This window comes from Gorilla gorilla, chromosome 6, assembly GCF_029281585.2.
Source record: "Gorilla gorilla gorilla isolate KB3781 chromosome 6, NHGRI_mGorGor1-v2.1_pri, whole genome shotgun sequence".
NCBI classification, from domain to species: domain Eukaryota; kingdom Metazoa; phylum Chordata; class Mammalia; order Primates; family Hominidae; genus Gorilla; species Gorilla gorilla.
The window spans coordinates 34,070,446-34,090,000 of NC_073230.2; the positions used below are offsets into that span (position 1 = coordinate 34,070,446).

At 42.7% G+C, this 19,555-nt stretch overlaps 1 long non-coding RNA gene across 2 annotated transcripts; it reads left to right on the plus strand.

The window, feature by feature from the left end:
- Positions 1 to 2,493: 2,493 nt before the first annotated feature.
- Positions 2,494 to 11,757, plus strand: LOC134758906 (uncharacterized). Of its 2 annotated transcripts, none has more exons than XR_010134623.1 (4): positions 2,494 to 2,559; positions 3,118 to 3,972; positions 5,342 to 5,418; positions 10,785 to 11,757. It is a non-coding gene; the product is annotated as an uncharacterized lncRNA (long non-coding RNA). The 2 variants fall into 2 exon arrangements; XR_010134622.1 differs by having other exon boundaries at positions 5,346 to 5,418.
- The last annotated feature ends 7,798 nt before the right edge of the window (positions 11,758 to 19,555 follow it).

Consider the following 19,555-nt stretch of genomic DNA (forward strand, 5'->3'; position numbering starts at 1 on the left):
GGAGGATCACTTGAGCCCAGGAGGTTGAGGCTGCAGCAAGCCAAGATCCCATCATTGCATTCCAGCCTGGTGACAGAGTGAGACTCCACCTCAAAAAACAAAAACAAAAACAAAAAAAAAAAAAGAGAAAAGAAAAGAAAGCAAATACAGGAACATAAACCAGAAACTAAAGATGTTGGCTACCTACAGGGGGTGGGTGGGAAAGGGGAGGGTTGAGGAGGGAAGGATCCTTCTCTGTATACAGCTTTTTGTACAGATCTGACTCTTTGACCACAGTAATTATTTACATAACACCCAAACTAAACAAATAATTAAAAGCAACTGGGATGTGGAGGGAACCCAAAATGGAATATAATAAACAGTAATAAAGGAGTCTAACTCTATTGCAAATAAATAAGGTAACCACATTCAAGGAACAGGGAAGAAAATAACTAATCTAAACCACTGTGGAAAACAGTATTCCGCTGGATGCTGAAAAGCTAAGGGCATGGAACTGTGCATAAACGCTGTGATCAGTTAGTAAAAGCATTTCTCATGGCAGTATGAGCTAGCCGTTCAAAACTACTTTATATAGATACAGTTGACCCTTGAACAATGCAGGTTTGAACTGCGAGGGTCCACTTATACATGGGCTTTTTTCAACCAGGCGTGGTTTACGGTATTCGAGGGATTTGAAACCTGCAGAGGCGGAGGGCAGACTTTTCCTCTACTCATATTGCCCAGGTCTGACTTCGGAACTTGAGTATGCATGAACTTTGGCATGGGTGAGGGGGTCCTGGAACCAAACCCCTGTGTATACCAAGGGACAATGGTAGTGGAATTGAACAAATAAGTAAATATATTGTATATAATGAGAGCCAGGGTTTTCACTGTTGGAGAAAGATGTCACAAATAAGAGAAGAAACAAGTATAAAATGATTTCCTGTGGTATAGCTTAGAATCATGGGTATCACTATGAACTCATGATCTTTAAAGAGGGCAGGAGAGAAGAAGACAGAGGTAGATGGGTATGTTTGTGCAGGTTAGCATGCACTCATATATACCTAGCCCTCTGTTTTGAGGGCTTAAAAGCAATACCATTCCAGTAACAATGGACCCGTCTACAACATAGATCTTGGTCTCTCCACACCATTCTCCTGTAAAAGGAACCAGGAATTGTGAAGAAGTGGCTGATTCCCAAGCCAGGACATGGAAAACACAAGGTCAGTCTGAAACATCTTGTGGTGCCAGAAAATAAGAAAATGCTCAAAATAAAAATGAGAGTCTGTCAAAAGAGCTCGGGAACCAACCTGAAAGAGCGAAGAGCTGAGACGATCTGAGCAGCAAGATAAAGATAGCGTTACATTTTAAGCTAGACTAAAAACATCCACAAATACAATAATTAACCACCCACACTGATATGAATAAACAAACAAAAACCACATAAATAATGAAGGAGAAAAGACAGCGCTTCCGCACAGTGGAACGCCAACGAACACATGTAGAAGGGAAGAGGACAGGACTCCACAGAGTGAGCACTGCAGACCAGATCCGCTGAGGGATGCTAGCACTGGTCAGTGAAAGCTGGAGGACAACCAGGCCATGCCTAGTCTCAAAGCATCAGCCCAGATACTTATCCACTGCAAAGGGAAAGATAATAACTTGACAGTGAGAAACCCAGCAGACACCACCTTAATCAAGTGACCAAGATCAATGTCACCAGTTATAAGATGTGGCTCTCATGGACCCCTTGAATGACGCACTGAGGAAGATGTGCCACGATTTTTGTGTATTCTCACCAAAAAGGCATAACCTTACTCCACTCATGAGAATGCACAAACAAACCCAAACTGAGGGATATTCTCCTGTGGAACCGATCCATTTTCTTCCAAAGTGTCAGGGTCATGAAAGTAAAGGAGAGACCATGGAACTGTCACCCAGTGGAGGAGAAGAAGGAGAAATACAGCTAAATGCAATTTAGGATCTTAGATTAGATCCTGAGCAGAAAAAAAGGACATTAGTGGAAAAAAATTGTGAGTTTCAAATAGGACTGTAGTTCTGTTAGTTACATTGTACCGATGTTAATTTCCAGTTCTTAATAGTTGTACTATGGTTATATAAGATGGTGATATCAGGGGAAACGATAGAAGAGATATAAGGAAAGTATATATTACTTTTGCCACTTTTCTGTAAGTCTAAAATTAGTTCAAAACAAAAATTTCTTTAAAAAAATCCTATGTCCTTTCTTTTAACATTAGATGAGATATGTTGATTGAACTAAATAAAAAAGGACCAAGCATGGCTTTGTTTTCGAGTTATTTATGTATGCAGATTTCAGCCTTCTGGGTGAGCTTTCCTGCCACTGAGTATCACAGATTGTTCCAACACTCACTTTCATCATTTCCTATCACAGATTGTTCCAACACTCACTTTCATCATTTCCTTCACGAGGAAAGAGGCCCACGAAGGTTAAATGACTTATATGAGGTCACAAAGTCACTTGGAGACAAAATCAGCAGTAGGATCTCGGTTTCCAGCCCAGTGCAATTTCTGCTGTATCCCGCTGACCTCATTGTTGAGGTAGGTGGTAATGTAAAGGGAAGAGCTACCCCTTATGGGATGTTTCTTTCTATCAGCCTTTAGAGGATCAGGTTTATTTGCTGGTGGTAGACTGACAGCCCAACTACTTGATAGAAACCCTACGTTGATGTCAGAATGCTGGACACCGCAAAGCTCTGGGAAGCATCTTATAACAACGGCTCAACCATTTCCTCTTCAAATGTACTGCTTAATCACATAAGTTCCTGATACGGTTTGGCTGTGTCCCCACTCAAATCTCATGTTGAATTGCAGTTCCCATTAGCCCTATGTGTCCTGGGAGGGACCCGGAGGGAGGTAGTTGAATCATGGGGGCGGTTACCCCCATGCTGTTCTCGTGATAGCAAGTGAGTTCTCACGAGATCTGATGGTTTTATAGAGGTTTTCCCCTCCTTCCCTCTGCACTTCTCGCTGCTGCCACGTCGCAAAGGAAGTGTTTTCTTCTCCTTCTGCCATGATTATAAGTTTCCTGACGCCTCCCCAGCCCTGCGGAACTGTGAGTCAATTAAATCTTTTTCTTTATAAATTACCCAATCATAGGTATGTCCTTATAGCAGTGTGAGAACCGACTAATACAGTTCCTTAGGAAGCCCCTGCTGGGTATGGATGGGGAGTGAAGCAAGGTGGGCCCAGAAGCTGCCGCTAGCTGAGAGACCATGAAGAAAGTGTATAGAATCTCCACCATCACCAGAGAAAGAGAGCTTGGCAGGAAAGTTACTTCCATGAATGGATGAGTTGAAGTGAACAGCGGCTTGGGCAAAACTGAAGGGTAGTTAGTCGGGTTTGTCTCTGGTGGGCTTTCAGCTCCACTCCCTGCATCCCATTCCCACATCGTGATGGTCCCCTCATAGGCCCAGGGCTACCACCTTTCCTTGGAGCATAGGTGGGGATCCTCCAGCCAGGGTCCTTCCTTCACAGGGAGTCAGAGCCCTCTGCTCCGGAATTGCCCTGCCCCAGGTCGGCCATCTATCAAAAGCCCCACTATCCCGTAAAGACCCACCCTCAAGCAGCAGATGTGCAGCAAGGGAGCCGCAAATGTCATTCCTGTGACCCCAAAGCAGTCTAGTGTGTTACCTCTCTCAGGGCTGCTATGGGCTGAATTGCTTTTCCCCAAAATTTCTATGCTGCTTCCCTAACCCTCAGCGCCTCAGAATCTAACTCTGGATAGGACCTGTGAATAAGTGATTAAGTTAAAATGGGGTCCTGTGGATGGGCCCTAACCCAATCTGACTGGTGTCCTTTTAAGAAGAGGAAGAGCCACCAGAGATGTGCACACTCAGAGACAAGGCACATGAGGACACAGAGACAAGGTGGCTACCTGCAAGCCAGGGAGAGGGGCCTCGGGGAAGCCAACCCTGCCTACGCCTTGATCTTGGACTTCCAGCCTCCAGAACTGTAAGACAATAAATGCCTGTTGTTTAAGGCCCTGGTCCGTGGTATTTTGTTATGGCAGCCCTAGCAAATGGATACAGGGGTATTTGAAATGTAATTGAGAGAGTTCCTAGGAAATGGAATCACTGCCTTGATTCAGAGAAATTAATGGAGGAGTTGGCAGTGTCGTGACACATGGTGGGAAAGGTGTTTGAGGGCCACTGCTCCTCAGGTCACACTGTGGAGGTGGTGGTCTGCTCTGCCTGTGCGAGCCAGGGCTGGCTGACACAAACACACATGTGCACGTACACCCCCCACACACACACACCACAAACACAGACACACACAGACATAAGCACACACCCACACACACCCACCACAAACAGACACACACGCACATTATACACACAGACACACACAGACCACACACGTCATACACAGACACACCACATGCACATATCATACACAAACACACACACCTGCCACACACGCTTCATACACAAGCACACACACACCCGCCACACATACATACACACATATATACACACCACACATACAAACACATACACACATATACACACACTACACACATACACATACACACATATACACACACCACACACATATACACACACCAAATACACACCACACACAAGTATACACCACACACATACATACACACACATACATATCACACACACAACACATACATATCACACATATGCACCCACCACACACATCGCACAAAACATACACACACATAGAAGCATATTCAAACCCCACACACACCACACACATACACACCACATTGCATGCATATACACACACCACACTCATACACCACACAAACATACATATTCACATACACACACACACACACACACACACACGTGTGTGTTCGCGCTTGGAGTGAGTCCTTGGCGTCGTGAGGCATGCTTCCCAAGACCTTCATTAATTCCCCAAATCGCAATAGTGACAGTGGAAACATGGCTTTTGAGGGCCGTCTACAGACCCATCCGCAGCAGGGACACGGGCTGCCCAGCGGCCTGCCGGCACCACAGGTCACATGCACGTAGTGCTCTGCACGCCATAGCTTGTTTCAACCTCCCAAGAGTGTTAGGAAGGCATTGTTTTCCACTTTAAAAAAGGACCCATGCTGTGACATTTGAGGTCACCCCAAATAGTCAAGGCCACCACGAATGCTACATCTACAAGTTCCATGTATGCAATGTACAGTAGATATATTTTCTGTTCCCGGTCCTGTCATCTCCCCACTCTCCTGGGCTGGTTAAGATAGCTGCCTCCTGCCCCTCTCTCACCGCTCTGCACCGTCCCATCCAGTACCCAGTTGTTCCCTAAGTACTGTTGATTCTCATTTGTGTTGTTTCCACAGCCAGAATCTGAGTGAAATGGGTATAAATCATGAGCTAGGATACAGTTCAATTATTCCTATGAATGAATGATGAAAAGGTAAGTTATTTTCTGGACAGTTTTTCATGTAGATACTATTAAGGAGAAGAAATATCTCAAACATGTTTTTTCATGCAATTTTAGGAAATTCATGAACCCAGGTGAGTTCATTCTAGGTGCACAAACTCCAGATTAGGAACCCCTGGTATCCTGTGCTTTATAAAAATTATTTTTAATTGTGGTAAAATACACATAACATCAAGTTTGCCATCTTAACCACTGTTAAGTACAGTCAGCAGCATTAGGTACATTCATATTGTTGTGCAACCATCACCACCATCCATCCCCAGAACACTTCTAACATGAAAAACTGAAACTCTGTCCCCATTAAACAACTCCCCATTCCTCCCTCCCACAGCCCCTGCCAATCGCTATTCTACTTTCTGCCTTTATGAATTTAACTACTGCAGGATGTCGTGTACATGGAGTCATGCAGTATTTGTCCTTTTGTGAGTGGCTTATTTCACTTAGTATAATGTCTTCAAGGTCATCCATGGTGTAGCATGGGTTCAAATTCCCTCCTTCTGAAGGCTGAATCATATTCCATTGTAGGTACAGTCAGCCTCTGGATATCTGTGGGTTCTGTATCCATGGATTTAACCAAATGCAGATCAAAAATATTAAAAAGGCTGGGCACAGTGGCTCACGCCTGTAAGCCCAGCACTTTGGAAGGCTGAGGCGAGTGGATCACTTGAGGTCAGGAGACTAGCCTGGTCAACATGGTGAAACCCCATCTCTACTAAAAATACAAAAATTAGCCAGTCGTGGTGGTGCACACCTGTAGTTCCACCTACTCGGGAGGCTGAGGCATGAGAATTGCTTGAATCCGGCAGGCAGAGGTTGCAGTGAGCTGAGATTGTGCCACTGCACTCCAGCCTGGGTGACACAGCAAGACTCTGTCTCAAAAAAAAAAAAAAATATATATATATATAAATATATAAAAAATATATATTTACATATATATACACACATATAAATTGCATCTGTGCTGAACATGTGCAGACTTTTTTCTTGTTATTATTCCCTAAACAATACCATATAACAATTGTTTACATAGCATTTACATTGTATGAGGCATTATAAGTAATATAGAGATGATTTAAAGTATTTGGGAGGATGTACATAGGTTACATGCAAATGGTACAACATTTCATATCCACAGATTTTGGTGTCTGTGGGAATTCTTGGAACCAATTCCCTGTGGGTACCGAGGAGCACCTGTACATGTCACATGTTGCATATTCATTCATCGGTGGGTGGACACTGCAGCAGTCTCCATCCCTTGCCTACTGTGAATAACGCTGGTATGGACATGTGCTATCCTGCTTTTATATTTACAAACTCTTCACTAAATTATCAGATTCTCACAATGACTTTGTGAAATACGTATCATGATTACTTTCTCATTTTTCAGATGAGGACACTGTGACTTTATATGGCCATGTTTCCATTGTTAATATTGCAATTTGGGGAATTAATGAAGGGTTTGGGGAGCATGCCTCACAATGCCAGGGATTCACTCCAAGTGTGGGCACACATATGTGTGTATACGTATGTGTATGTGTGTGTGCGGTGTATGTGTGTGAGTGCAATGTGTGATGTGTATGTGAGTGTATGTCTATGTGTGTGTGTGTGTTGTGTGTGTGGTGGATGTGTGCGGTGGATGATATGTATGTGGTGTGCGAGTGTATGTGTGTGGTGTGTGTGTGGTGTATATGAATGTGCATGATGTGTATGTGTGTGTGCATGTGATGTGTGAGTGTATGTGTGTTTTGTATGTGGTGTGTGCAGTGTGTGTGTGATGTGTGAGTGTATGTGTGTGCTGTGTGTGTGTGTGGTGTGTCTGTGATGTGTATGTGAGTGTGTGATGTGTGTGAATGTGGGTTGTATGCATGTGTGTGATGTGTATGAGTGTATGTGTATATATACTGTGTGTATATATAGCTAGGTATAGACATAGGTATAGAAATATTAATAGAATACATGGTTTTGTCCATGGTTCCTGGCCCATAGCCCTTTTGTTATCATGTTGGGTGCTTTAGGCCTCAGAAAATGGAACCTTTCTCTCTGACCTTCTCCTGCCCTCCTTTTTCTCCCCAAGGCAGGAATATTCCCCCACCTTTCTTTCTTGGAGCTGACCCTAAAGAAAATTTCTGACCTACCTTGCCTGACCGTAGGTCATAAGACCCCCATTTTAGAAGGGGTCCACCCCATCCCTGGGGAAGGAAAGCCACACAGACAGGCCAAGAAGGATCTGGACAGACAGGCCCTGCTGGGTTCCCCACTCCGTCTGTTACTGCTGGATGGTACCCTTTGTGTCCAATCACCTTTCCGCATGGTTGTCCGTGCCTCCATCATGCCTGTCCAGTGATGTCTCCGTAAAGGCCAAACGGGATGGGAGAGGATGAGCTTCGGGATGGCTGAGCATGTGGAGATGTGGAGGGTGGCGCACCAGGGAGGGCTGGGAGCTCTGTGCCCCTCACATGCCTTCTCCTATGCGTCTTCACCTGTATCTTTCCTACTGTTCTATATGATAAACCGGTCAATATAAGTGTCTCCCTGAGTTCCATGAGCCACTCTAGCAAATTAATCAAACCCAAGGAAGGGATCATGGGATCCCCAACTTATGGCCGGTCAGTCAGAAGCACAAGTGAGAACCTGGGGCCTGGGGATCAGCACTGGGAGTGAGGTGAGTCTTGTGGGACTGAGCCCTTGGTCTCAGTGGGGGTCTTCTGTGGTCTCCAGGTGTGTCGTGCCAGAACTGATTTGGAGCCCCCTCAGCTGGTGTCTGCTGCAGAACTGATTGCTTGTTGGTGGGGAGAAATCTCCACGTTTGGTCGAGAAGTCTTCTGTGTGGATCGTTGTGGTGTGAGGGAAGAAGAAAAATCATTGTGTTTTTTCCTACTCAGACACAGAAGCTCAAAGTTCACAGTTACCGTATGATCAAGCAGGGTTTGAATGCAGGTTTTCCCAAATCAAGAGTACTTGAATTTCAGCTCCGTTGGTTAAACACGGGGACCACACATGTCCTTCAGTTGTTTTTGATGGGGAAAGGAATACTGTTTAGAAGAGTCTCCTCCCCAGGACTTCACTGAATAATGGAAGGTGGGGATGACACCCTTGGTTTCCAGAATAATCTGAAATATTCTCAGGGGTCCTGAGTGAATACAACGCTAATCCCCATGAAATCTTTCCATTCTGGGCACTCCTAAGGCCTGGGGTAAGAAGGTAAGGAGGGGATGCATCCCCCAAGCTCACAATGATGGGGAGGCACAGAATCCCATGTCTGTCCCCTTAGACAGCCTCCTTCCCCCAGAGAAAAGGGGGCTTGATGCCCACAGAACCCAGGCTGGATGGGAGGTGGGGGTGTGAAGAGGCAGCCTGGGCACTAATTCCTGGGAGAACTGGTACCCACAACTGCTCTACTAAGCGTCGCCTGCAAGAAGAGCTGTCCCTGAGCCCTGTTGAAAGGCTCCAAAACATTAACTGCCTGTAATTTTGACATGGCAGATATTTAATAAGGAACAAATTAGCACTTGGGTCTTTTTTTTTCTGAGACAATCCAATTTCTATGCCAGGCACCAACTTCTATATTTCAAAATGCATTTTTGAAGGTTAATTAGAGAAGCAGCAGAGATAGTGTTTTCCAAGAGGGATTTTTCTAGTTCCTTCCAGGTCTATGGATGGCAGAAAAAAATAACTTTCAGACACTGTAAATTGAGTGCGTGAAGCTGTGAGAATAAACCCATCTCATTAGTCATTGTGTCAATTATAGTATCTAAGGAACAATTTTGTAGCAATAGCATATTTATTTGATGTTTCGAAAGCTACCTGGACCCACTGTTAGGAGGTATTGGCTCTTAATGCTCCGAGTATCTCTTTAACAAAATGGCACTCCATAAAAATTTAGTGTGTTCCTACTGTAATTAAATGGCCCTAGTCATTTTTGCATTTATGATATAAACTATAATGGCTGTAAAATCCCGCAATTAACTTTCCTTGCGCCAACATTTCATACTTGAAAAATTCTCATTACAAATTTCATTACTGATTCACTTATCTGTAATTTGTCCTATGTAACCTAAAGAATATTAACAAATTTAGAGTCACTTTTGCTCTGTTAAAAACGAAATATAAAAGTCTTTCACCTAGTGAGTCAATCATGATACTTCAAAAGACCCCCAGAATGGGTCAAGTGTGACGGTGAGGACGGGAAGGAAAAAAGAGAGCACATTTGATTGGAAAGAGCGAAGTGGATGTGGAGGAAAGTAAGCAGGTGTCATTGAGCAGGCACAGACACACTTGAGTGAGACCCAGGGGAAAGTGAACTGGACACTGGAGAAACGACTGGGGAAGTAAATGAAGGGCCGGGGTTTCCTATCCAGGGGCCCGGAGCGCTTACCACTTCTGCTTTGGTTCTCCTCTTTGGTGCTTCTTTCTCTCTGGGGTCAGGGCTGGCTGGAGTGAAGCCTGCCGCGGTGTAACCCACCCTTCTGCCAGGTTGCTTTGGCAGGAATTCTGTCCAAGAAACTTCGCTGCTACCAATGGCAGTGGCAAGACGGAAGAGGAATTCATCTGAGAAGGTCCCCACCTAAGGGATACGTGTATTTCGATTTTCCATCTCCCCAGGCACGGTTGTCTTGAGAGGAAATTTGGAGAAACTTTCCTCCTCCTTTAAGCCTCCTCTCCCCGCACTTTTAAGGCAGAAACAAAAATACATCCACATTTAAGTGAAGTGAAAGTTGACTGACCTAGTGTCAAGAGCCCTGAATTCTTATCCTTGTGCTGTAATGATCTTGCTGGTGACTGTGGCAAGTTTTGTGACCTGTCTGGGCCCAATGGCCAGACTAGGAAAGGGAGGAGTTTCACTAGGATGACAGCTGAGACCCTATGTTCTTCCAAGAACAGTTCATTTGCTGGTAGAGAAAGCCAAGAGCTTCTCTTTACCCAACAAATGGGTGGTGCGGGGTGCCCTGCCAGCCACCAGGTACAGCACAATGATCTCCACGAGCAGCAGCCTGCGTAAATATTTTCCCCAATAACATCTATTTCAGCACTTCCTTGCCTTCCATAACTGCATTTATTTTATTCTAATTTGTAATTAACTTTTACAAAATTAAGTTGGAGATGGAAAATTACTGTCCCGACATAAATAACCCTGCCGCTGGATGTGACAGTGTTAACGCAATCAACAGGACGATTCATAAAGAAAGAAATGTTGTCATACTTATTACTTGTGTGCGCTCCATCTTTTATAGAATATTACAGTGTGAATTGAAATTTTATATGATTTAATAAGCCTCAAAAAGATATTATGGCCAAGTAACCACATAACTGTAACAAATCGTCCTCCTCCCTCATTACAGAGCTCTCTCCGCATGCGGGACTCTCGGCCTCATTATGAGTGGCGTCTTTGACAACCCAGGGCCCATTAAAAACACCTTGAAGAAAGCATTCACCATGCTGTGGAGCTTCACAATCTATACCAGGCTGGAATCCTTGAGGGTGGCATTATCAAATGAGGAAATGGTTCCTTTCATTTTTCGTCCGAAGACTCAGACAGCAAACATGTTATCTGGCCCTATAAGCACCCCGATGCTTCTGTGAAACCCAAGCAAATTCTGCATCACCACGACAGCCGCGGATGTCAAATCATCAAAACAGCAGCAGAGGAAGGGGTTTATTCCTCCTCCAAATCTTCAGCTGGTTTTATAGGGTTACCAGTTTAAAGTTTCTTTGTTTTCAGAGCATCAGACCTCCCATTTGTAGCTGATAGCCATTTTTCAAAGGTTTCTGGCTCATCCAGGAATTCATTAGGGTGGATGAGAAAAGAACAGTGGATAGAATAGACCAGCAGGGCAATCTAAGCCCCATTCCCTGTCTCTTTACATTGGTTCTTGGTCCCCGTGACTCATCCAAACTCCCTTATATTCCTATCTGGAATGCGAAAGCTGGAAATATAAGTGCTCTGTAATCACAGGCAGTGGTTTTCTTGGAGTCTGGTGTGATTTCTGTAGCTTGCAGCAATATGTGGGACACACTTGCACTGAAGAATTTAATGACTTGTTTTACTGCTGCCTGCCATCAATATTTATCTATATTAACTGAAGAAAGGCATTACTCGAAATGGCATTTCACACCTCTGAGCATTATACAGTAATTCTAAAGTCATACGTTGTACCAAATTCTCTGGGCAAACACAGAGATACAGTATGAATGGAAAGAATCCAAGTTGAAGTTTTTAAAACTTGAATCGTCTGCAGTAATCTGGAAAACCAAAGTCAAAATGACTCGAATTGCTATGGCTGGGAATGACTGGATTAAAAGCAATGGAAACAATCATTTCTCGGCTTGGTTTTTCTTGAATTAGCAGGAGCACATTTCAAGTATATTTAATAGAAAAGAAAAACTGGGCCAGGCGCGGTGGCTCATGCCTGTAATCCCAGCACTTTAAGAAGCCGAGGTGGATGGATCACCTGAAGTCAGGAGTTCAAGACCAGCATGGCCAACATGGTGAAACCCCATCTCTACTAAAAAAACCAAAAATTAGTCGGGTGTGGTAGCAGGTGCCTGTAATGCCAGTTACTCAGGAGGCTGAGGCAGGAAAATCGCTTGAACCCGATAGGCGGAGGTTGCAGTGAGCCGAGATCGTGCCACTGCAACTCCAGCCTGGGTGACAAGAGCAAAACTCTGTCTCAAAAAAAAAAAAAAAGAAAGAAAGAAAGAAAGAAAAACTGACCAGGTGTTAAGACAATGCAGATGCATGTCATGCTTCTTTCTGCACTCAGGAAAGGAAGGCTGAATTACCCTTTCCATTTCCCCTCACCTGCCTCTGCTGGTTAGTTTTTTCTCTCTCAGTTTTCCATCGCCAGAGAGCCCTTCTCTGACCATATTTGATCACATTTCTTGGCTTGCATTTCTTCAGTGGACTTATCTGAAGGAATCTTTTCTGTTACATGCTGGTGTGTGCACTTGTCATTTGCCTCCCCCACCCTCAGTGAGGAAGCTCCCTGAGGGCAGAAACAAGCCTGGGTTCCTCATGTCCTGCATGGAGCACAGGCCTGGTATGTGGTGGGGGCCACTTAACATCTGAAGAACGAATTATTATCCACACTGGGAGAACACGAGCTTGAAGCATAGCAGGCCTTTCTAGTGTCTATACAGACCACAGACCACATCGTTTTGAGCAAACAGCTTTAAAAGGATCATCTGAATATCTTATGCACGAGCTTTACTCAAAGACCAGTGTTTTTAGGGGTGAAAGAACCTGGGAGATCAGTTGCGCCAACCCTTAACCTTACAGAGGAGGAAACTTAGTCTCACGGGGATCAAGAGGCTGGCCCAAGGTTGTTATGCGCTGTGCAGTAGCAGAAGTACCCCCAGAACTAGGGCTACTGGCAGTCTGATGGCTCAGGACGCCTTCTCATACCCTGGATTCTGTCTCCAAAGACATGCTCTGCAGACAAGCTCTTCTAGCATGGCTTGACTTTCACATTCTGGTCTGAAGTGTTTTTCCTATAATTTTCCCATCTTCGGAAATTATGTTTATGGGACATCTGGGCAAAAGAATTGGTTCTCAATTCATAACAGGTAAGGTTTACATTTTTTATTAATGGAATTAGAACTTCAGAGAAACTTTATAACTGCACTACTAACCAACCATACTTAGATTTTATATTAACCCTAGATTACTCACCTAGTAACTTTATACACTTGGAATAAACGCCAACACTTGGAATTAGAAACAGTGAACAGAAGGACACATGTTCAGTGTGAGGCCCAGTTTTTCTGAAGTTGTAAAATCCTGCTGTTATTTAGTGGTTTCTGTGAAACAGAACTGATGTATTGCATATTTTCTTTCAAAAAATAAAGTGGAATTAATCTCTTTCATTTTAAGGCATGCAAGCACTCCTTGAATTACGTAGAGATGACTCAGAGTATGAACTGCCAAGCTAAGAGTCACTGAATTAAGAAGCTAAAAACTAGTAGGTAAGACCTTGTATGTATCAGCCCACATTCAGCCATGACTTTTAGCATAACTTATAGAGTGATTTGTAGCTCTTAAATAAATAGATAGGGATAGATTTTAAAGGGGTCAAGAAAAAAAGCCTATTCTGAAAATATTGATGCATCCTGCCGTTTGCAGAAAACAAGGGAAAGGGTCTGTCTAGTGTCCTAGGCATTAGCATTCATAGCAAATAAAATTGTCTACTAAAATAAAGTATCTTTGCTCTAAATGTCATCTGCATATCAACAGTTCTGAATAAATTTAATAGGAAAAGTAAAGAAAAGCATGGCCTATTAATATGGGGCAGAATCTTTGGAAAAGAGGAAATATGTAAAGCTTTCAACAGCCATTCAACATCAAATCAATATCCCATTTTCTTAGTGATTAATTCAAAATGAGCATCAGCTCTTAATGTTTTAACTGATATATTAGCTCAATCTTTTATTTACTCTCTATACTTCCAATACAGGATAATTTTAGTGTCAGTTGATCATCTTACTGATATTTCCTGTACTATGGTCAGTGGAACACACACAGATGGAAAAAAATGGTTTTAGGTATCTCAAAATCAGAATACACAATTATTTTGTTCATTCTTTCAGGCTAATAAGCAATGACAGGTATTCAAAGAATCAAACTGTCAGCACTGTGACTCCCACTGTTGTTGGCATCATAATCTGTTTCTTAGTAACACTTGGTCTGAGTAGCAGTAATAGAATTAATTATACTTCATTTTGCTGCCTTTAACAGTATTGACCAAATTTAAGAACAAATGAGAAGTGCTTATCAAGCTTGAAGAAAATAATCCATCAGTGGCACAATTTAAATTCTCTGCAGTTCTCTTATTAATCAAAGTAACACTTACTATCCTATCTCCACTTCCCATTAACAGTCATTAAGCCCTGCTGCTGATTGAAGCAATTTCTTTAGGGATCTCAACCTCATTTTTAAGAGAACCTTCTTCAGTGCAAAACAATATCATATAAACGTGGTAACTTAAAAGAGAGGAAAAAGGTTCTTCAATCATGTTCTGACCTTGATATTTTTCAATGATGTAAGTTCAAGAAAGTATACAACTGGATTAGAAACTTCAGGCAGTGGACGGGCCGCCCTTGCCTCATCACCCAAAGGAGGCACCAATCCAACAGGCATGGCATAGGGAGACTTGGGTTAAACACCTTAACCAGCTCCTCCACTCACCACCGTTTTAGTCTCTCACAGTATTAGATGCATCTCAGAAGCAGAACACATTGGGAAGGGTTTACTAAGAATACTTTGTCTTGGCTATGGCTCTGGGTAGGCACATGGTGGAGAGGTAGGAGCAAGAGGTCTGTGGCCAGAAGAATTTGAGGTGGCACTCAACACTGCTAACCCATGGGAGTCTGAACAATTGCCTAGTTTTTCTCTGAAATGGAAATAATATCATCTGCTCTGCTTCCCTTGCCAAATTATTGTGGAAAGCACATGAGAAAATGTGGATAGAAGTCCTTTGAAATTGTTAAACATTATACGAGTGTTAACTATTTTAGACCTAGAAGTCATGGGAAGTGTTTCATTCAACTCTATCCCCAAGTCCTTGCCCAATGCTGATGCATATTATTGTTGAATTAATGCTAGAGTAGCCCTACTTCTAAAAATGAGAATAAGATAACTCACATTATTAAAATGAAGTAATGGTCTTTTACAAAACACCTGTACTATATGTGGAGCCATGAACTTACAAAACAAGCATCTAGGGCACTGGGTAAAAACAACATACTACTAGAATCAGGGAAATCTGGAGGGCAATGCCTTTGGGCTAAAAAGAATTACGTGATCAACACGATTTTGAAAATGGTGAGCTTAAGAGGAAAAAGCCCAGAGAATGTTGGTGATCGGGCAAGAAAGGTAAAGCAATCCCTGCCTGCCAGTTTGGTCATGCCAGGAAAGATGGTACAGTTGGGACAGTTTCCATCCCAAAGGGCCCACTGCCTTCTGCCCCATGGAATTTAATGTCAACACCACTGACAGCAGCTTCCGCAGCCAAGCTGCTAACAGACAAGTCACCAAGTTGAATGCAATGTAATCATGTATCAGGATGCGGGGTGGGCATGGGAATTAGGCTGTGAGACTATATCTTATCTGCACTACAAATGTGTTGTGTTAAAGCAGTCTCTCCTCCCCATCTGCTTAAACCCTTGGAAACCAGTATTTCCTTCTGGTCATTCATTATAATTCACCGTAATTCCAATACTTATAAAAGCCAAACACAACATGGCACTGGTTATAAAGTTTTAATCAGGTAACACACTCAGTATTCATTCTGCTCAATTTTATCAGTGAGAAAACAGGCTCAGAGAGGTCCAGTGGCCTCCCTGAGGTCACCCAGCTGGGCACTATTGGGCATCTTTAGTTCATTTAGCCTTCTGAGATGTAAAGCTCTTCTCTTTCCCCAAGAGGAGACTGTGTATACCTATGGAGGAGACCTGAAGGGTGCCCTCAGGAAAGACCTCAGCACTCCTGTCCCCTTCTTATGTCTGTGCTTTAAATGCAGAACCCCCCAGCTGGGCGCGGTGGCTCACACCTGTAATCCCAGCACTTTGGGAGGCCGAGGTGGGCGGATCACCTGAGATCGGGAGTTCGAGACCAGCCTGACCAACATGGAGAAACCCTGTCTCTACTAAAAATACAAAATTAGCTGAGCGTGGTGGTGCATGCCTGTAATCCCAGCTACTCGGGAGGCTGAGGCAGGAGAATCGTTTGAACCTGGGAGGCGGAGGTTGCGGTGAGCCAAGATTGTGCCATTGCACTCCAGCCTGGGTAACAAGAGAAAAACTCCATCTCAAAAAAATAAAATAAAATAAATAAATGCATAGCCCCTTTGCCTTCGTTTTGCTCAAAAGATCAGGGCTTCAGAGACTGGACAGTCGGGATAGATCCACTATTTTCTTTTAATGGCCAAAGTCCTTGGAAAGATAAATCAAGACCTGGATCTGAATTTGCTTGGCCAGCATAGACATGAAGACACCTTTCAATAGGCTACTGGGCCTGATGCATAAAGACAACTACATAATCAATGAAGAGAGGGAACAGCCTCAGATTCTGATGACCACTGATGTTTCCAACTGCAAACCATGCCCCACTCTCGAGATGTTCCCAGAGGCCAGATGAGAACAGAGTTCGGTGGGGAGCACATTTTCTTTCCTTGAAGAGATGAAGGGTACCATCCACCACTTAATTTCTGCTAAGACATTAAATGTATGATTCTCATCTCTAAGAAATGAAACACTGAGCTGGATTTTTGGATCAATGGAATACCTACTCCTGTTAAAGCACTTAAAAAGGAAAACATCTACAAAATGTCCCATTAGGCTGACAAATTTATAGCAGTATGAAAAGTGTGCCAGCAGTTTCAAAGCCGAATAGAGCGTTGTGTTTAAAGAGTATGAATGGATCTGAGTTCAGCAATATTTCATCTACATGAACAAGTTTAGCTATCACATCTCTTCCCAATATTTCCCACATTTACTTTTAACTAGGCATATGTATGCCATGACAGAATATGGACATCATCTTTAAAAATAAGTTGTAAAATGAATGATATTAAATGGACTTTCACAGCGTGAAGACGTGGAAATATATTCTCATCTTGATGTGTGGGGCTGTACAGACATAAATGCCATTAGCATTAATGGTAATTATGTGCGTAAATCCCCATGCTCTCAATGAGAATATGCCCCTTAGTTTGCAAGTACAATGACTGGCTCATTTCTGAGACTAGAAACAGCTGATACTTTACCCCCTCTAACTGGGAGAGAGATACGGGGTGGCTCAGAGCATAAAATCTCATCACCCACTTTCCCAAAACATGCAATTCAAGCACTTTAAAACTCCTTCACCTCAGAAACACTGAAGATGTAGGAAAAAGCCTCAAACTGCGGTCTGAGTATTCTGGCAATTTATGCTATATCATTCATAGGTTCCTGTCACTTGCTAGGGTGGTTACACTACAGGAGCTATGTGTTCTCATAACAAACTCATTTTATTATGTTCTGATAACGATTGAGGATATTTTTCAGCCAACCCAGAAGACGCTGTTTACAATACAATTTTTCAGAAAGTAAGCAAATTTAGCATCCTGTTCACCAAAGCCAATATATTCTAATCTTATTAAAACAGGCAGGCAGATGACAGACCCCAGGAAAAGGTTCATGTCTTCTCTTTTCAATTCATAAACTAATAAGGCAGTGTGACCCAAGTGTTTGGTTAGGCTTCACCTTACACGGTAGGAAAACAAAAAAGTCTTCTTGGCCAAGAAGTCAGAAAGCATTAACAGAAAGGGTCGCCTGGTTATAACTTTACAAACACTTCATCAGGGTAAGATGGAGCAAAGTGACATATGTAATTAAAGTATACTAAAAAAACAAGTCATTGTGGTTTTCAATTACAATGGTACTAAGAAGCAACCATATTATTTCTACAAACTATTTTCACTTAGCACAGTTCAGATGGAATTATTGCCATGACCTTTTAAAAATGTGAAAGAGTGAATCAATACCCTTTCAGAGGCAAGATTGCAGGAGCTGAATTGGCCATGCAGTAATGGTGTGTATTTCTGCATCAGAAGGCAGCTGAAACCTAATTATCGTCAATCACATACAAGGTAGCTCCACGTACTGATGAGCCTGTGCAGGCAGCAGCGTGCATGTGAGGGTATGGGTGTGGGGGTCTTCAAGATACACAAGCACGTGTGCTAAAGAGGTCAGGGATCTTGGATGCTTTGGGCCAGTGGAGTGGGGCTTACAGGTGAGTTATAGGGACTGTCACTCATTTACAATAACTAACACTGGCCTGTCAGAAACAGCCACCTGTAAATGATGTATGAGTGGCTGGCAGCCTGCCATCCCCCAACAGACCTTGCAGCCAAGAATCACATTTTACTGTCGAGGTCATTGGAATGCTTACTTGGATACATGCCATATATTACTTAAAAATAACAAACAGCCAATCAGCCACATTTCTTAAGGCTCAAGGGCAAAATAGCCAACCTGCTTTTAGAAAACAGGAAACAAACATCCAAGATCCATTTTAACAAGTGATTTTTAAAAAATTGCTTCTCTCCAGATACAAAGAAGCAACACTATGGAGAGACCTGAGAGTGGTGATACGATGTCAGATGGGGAGAACACATATGAATATTCACTTTTCCTAAGCTGTTTCAGACACGATGCCATCAAAAACCAACAACAAAAGCAAATGTCTTGTAATCAACAACAACGGCAGCCCCAACTGCCAGACTATGAAAGCCATGGAAACCAGTTTGCACAGGAAGGAAAGATCTCTGGTTTGATTTTTCCATTCAATTGCATAATTCTCAAATCTGCCTGAGAATGGTAAAATGATCCTATGTACCATGGCAAATGTTTTTCTTGCACAATCAATCTTTTTATATGCTATCAGAAGGTCATACTGTTTTTAATTTTATTCAGTAGCCTAAATATGGGTAGAAGTCTCAACATTATGCTATTACATTTCAACACAAGAAATACAGCATTATCAAATGTTACGGATATTAAGCCACGAAGAAGTGTTTGGATAACCTCTTGCAACTTTTCTTGAAAATTAAATTTTAAAAAACCTACTCTTCTATAACCGTACAACTGTAAATGTTGTCCCTTCTAGTCTGGTGTTGAAGATCTCTGCAACAATCAGCCTTCACAGCCCTGCTCCACTGGCCCCCACTTGTTCCCACAGAAATGAAAGACTTGGCATATTTGTTACCATTATACAGTAATCGGACAATCTTTTGTTCAATGCTCTTAATGTTCTTAGAATAAAAACATTAAAAATGCACTTAAAAAAACAGGAATACTCATTACACACAAGCAATAGTTTTTAATTGAGAAAAACAGTCTAATTGAAATTACATTTGTTATGCAGACACTACCAGTAATTATCTTGGCTTTAAATATGCAAACACAAAGATTCCTTTTGAATTGATAACTCTTTTCAGAAGTGGCGACTACTAGTTGAATTCAGTGATCCAGGGACCCATTGGTGATATCAGGTGGTCCCCAGGTGTATCAGATGGCCTCTTACACTGCTGTGGTAAAGCATGTGTCAGTCAGTTCAGCAACTGAAGAGTTCCAT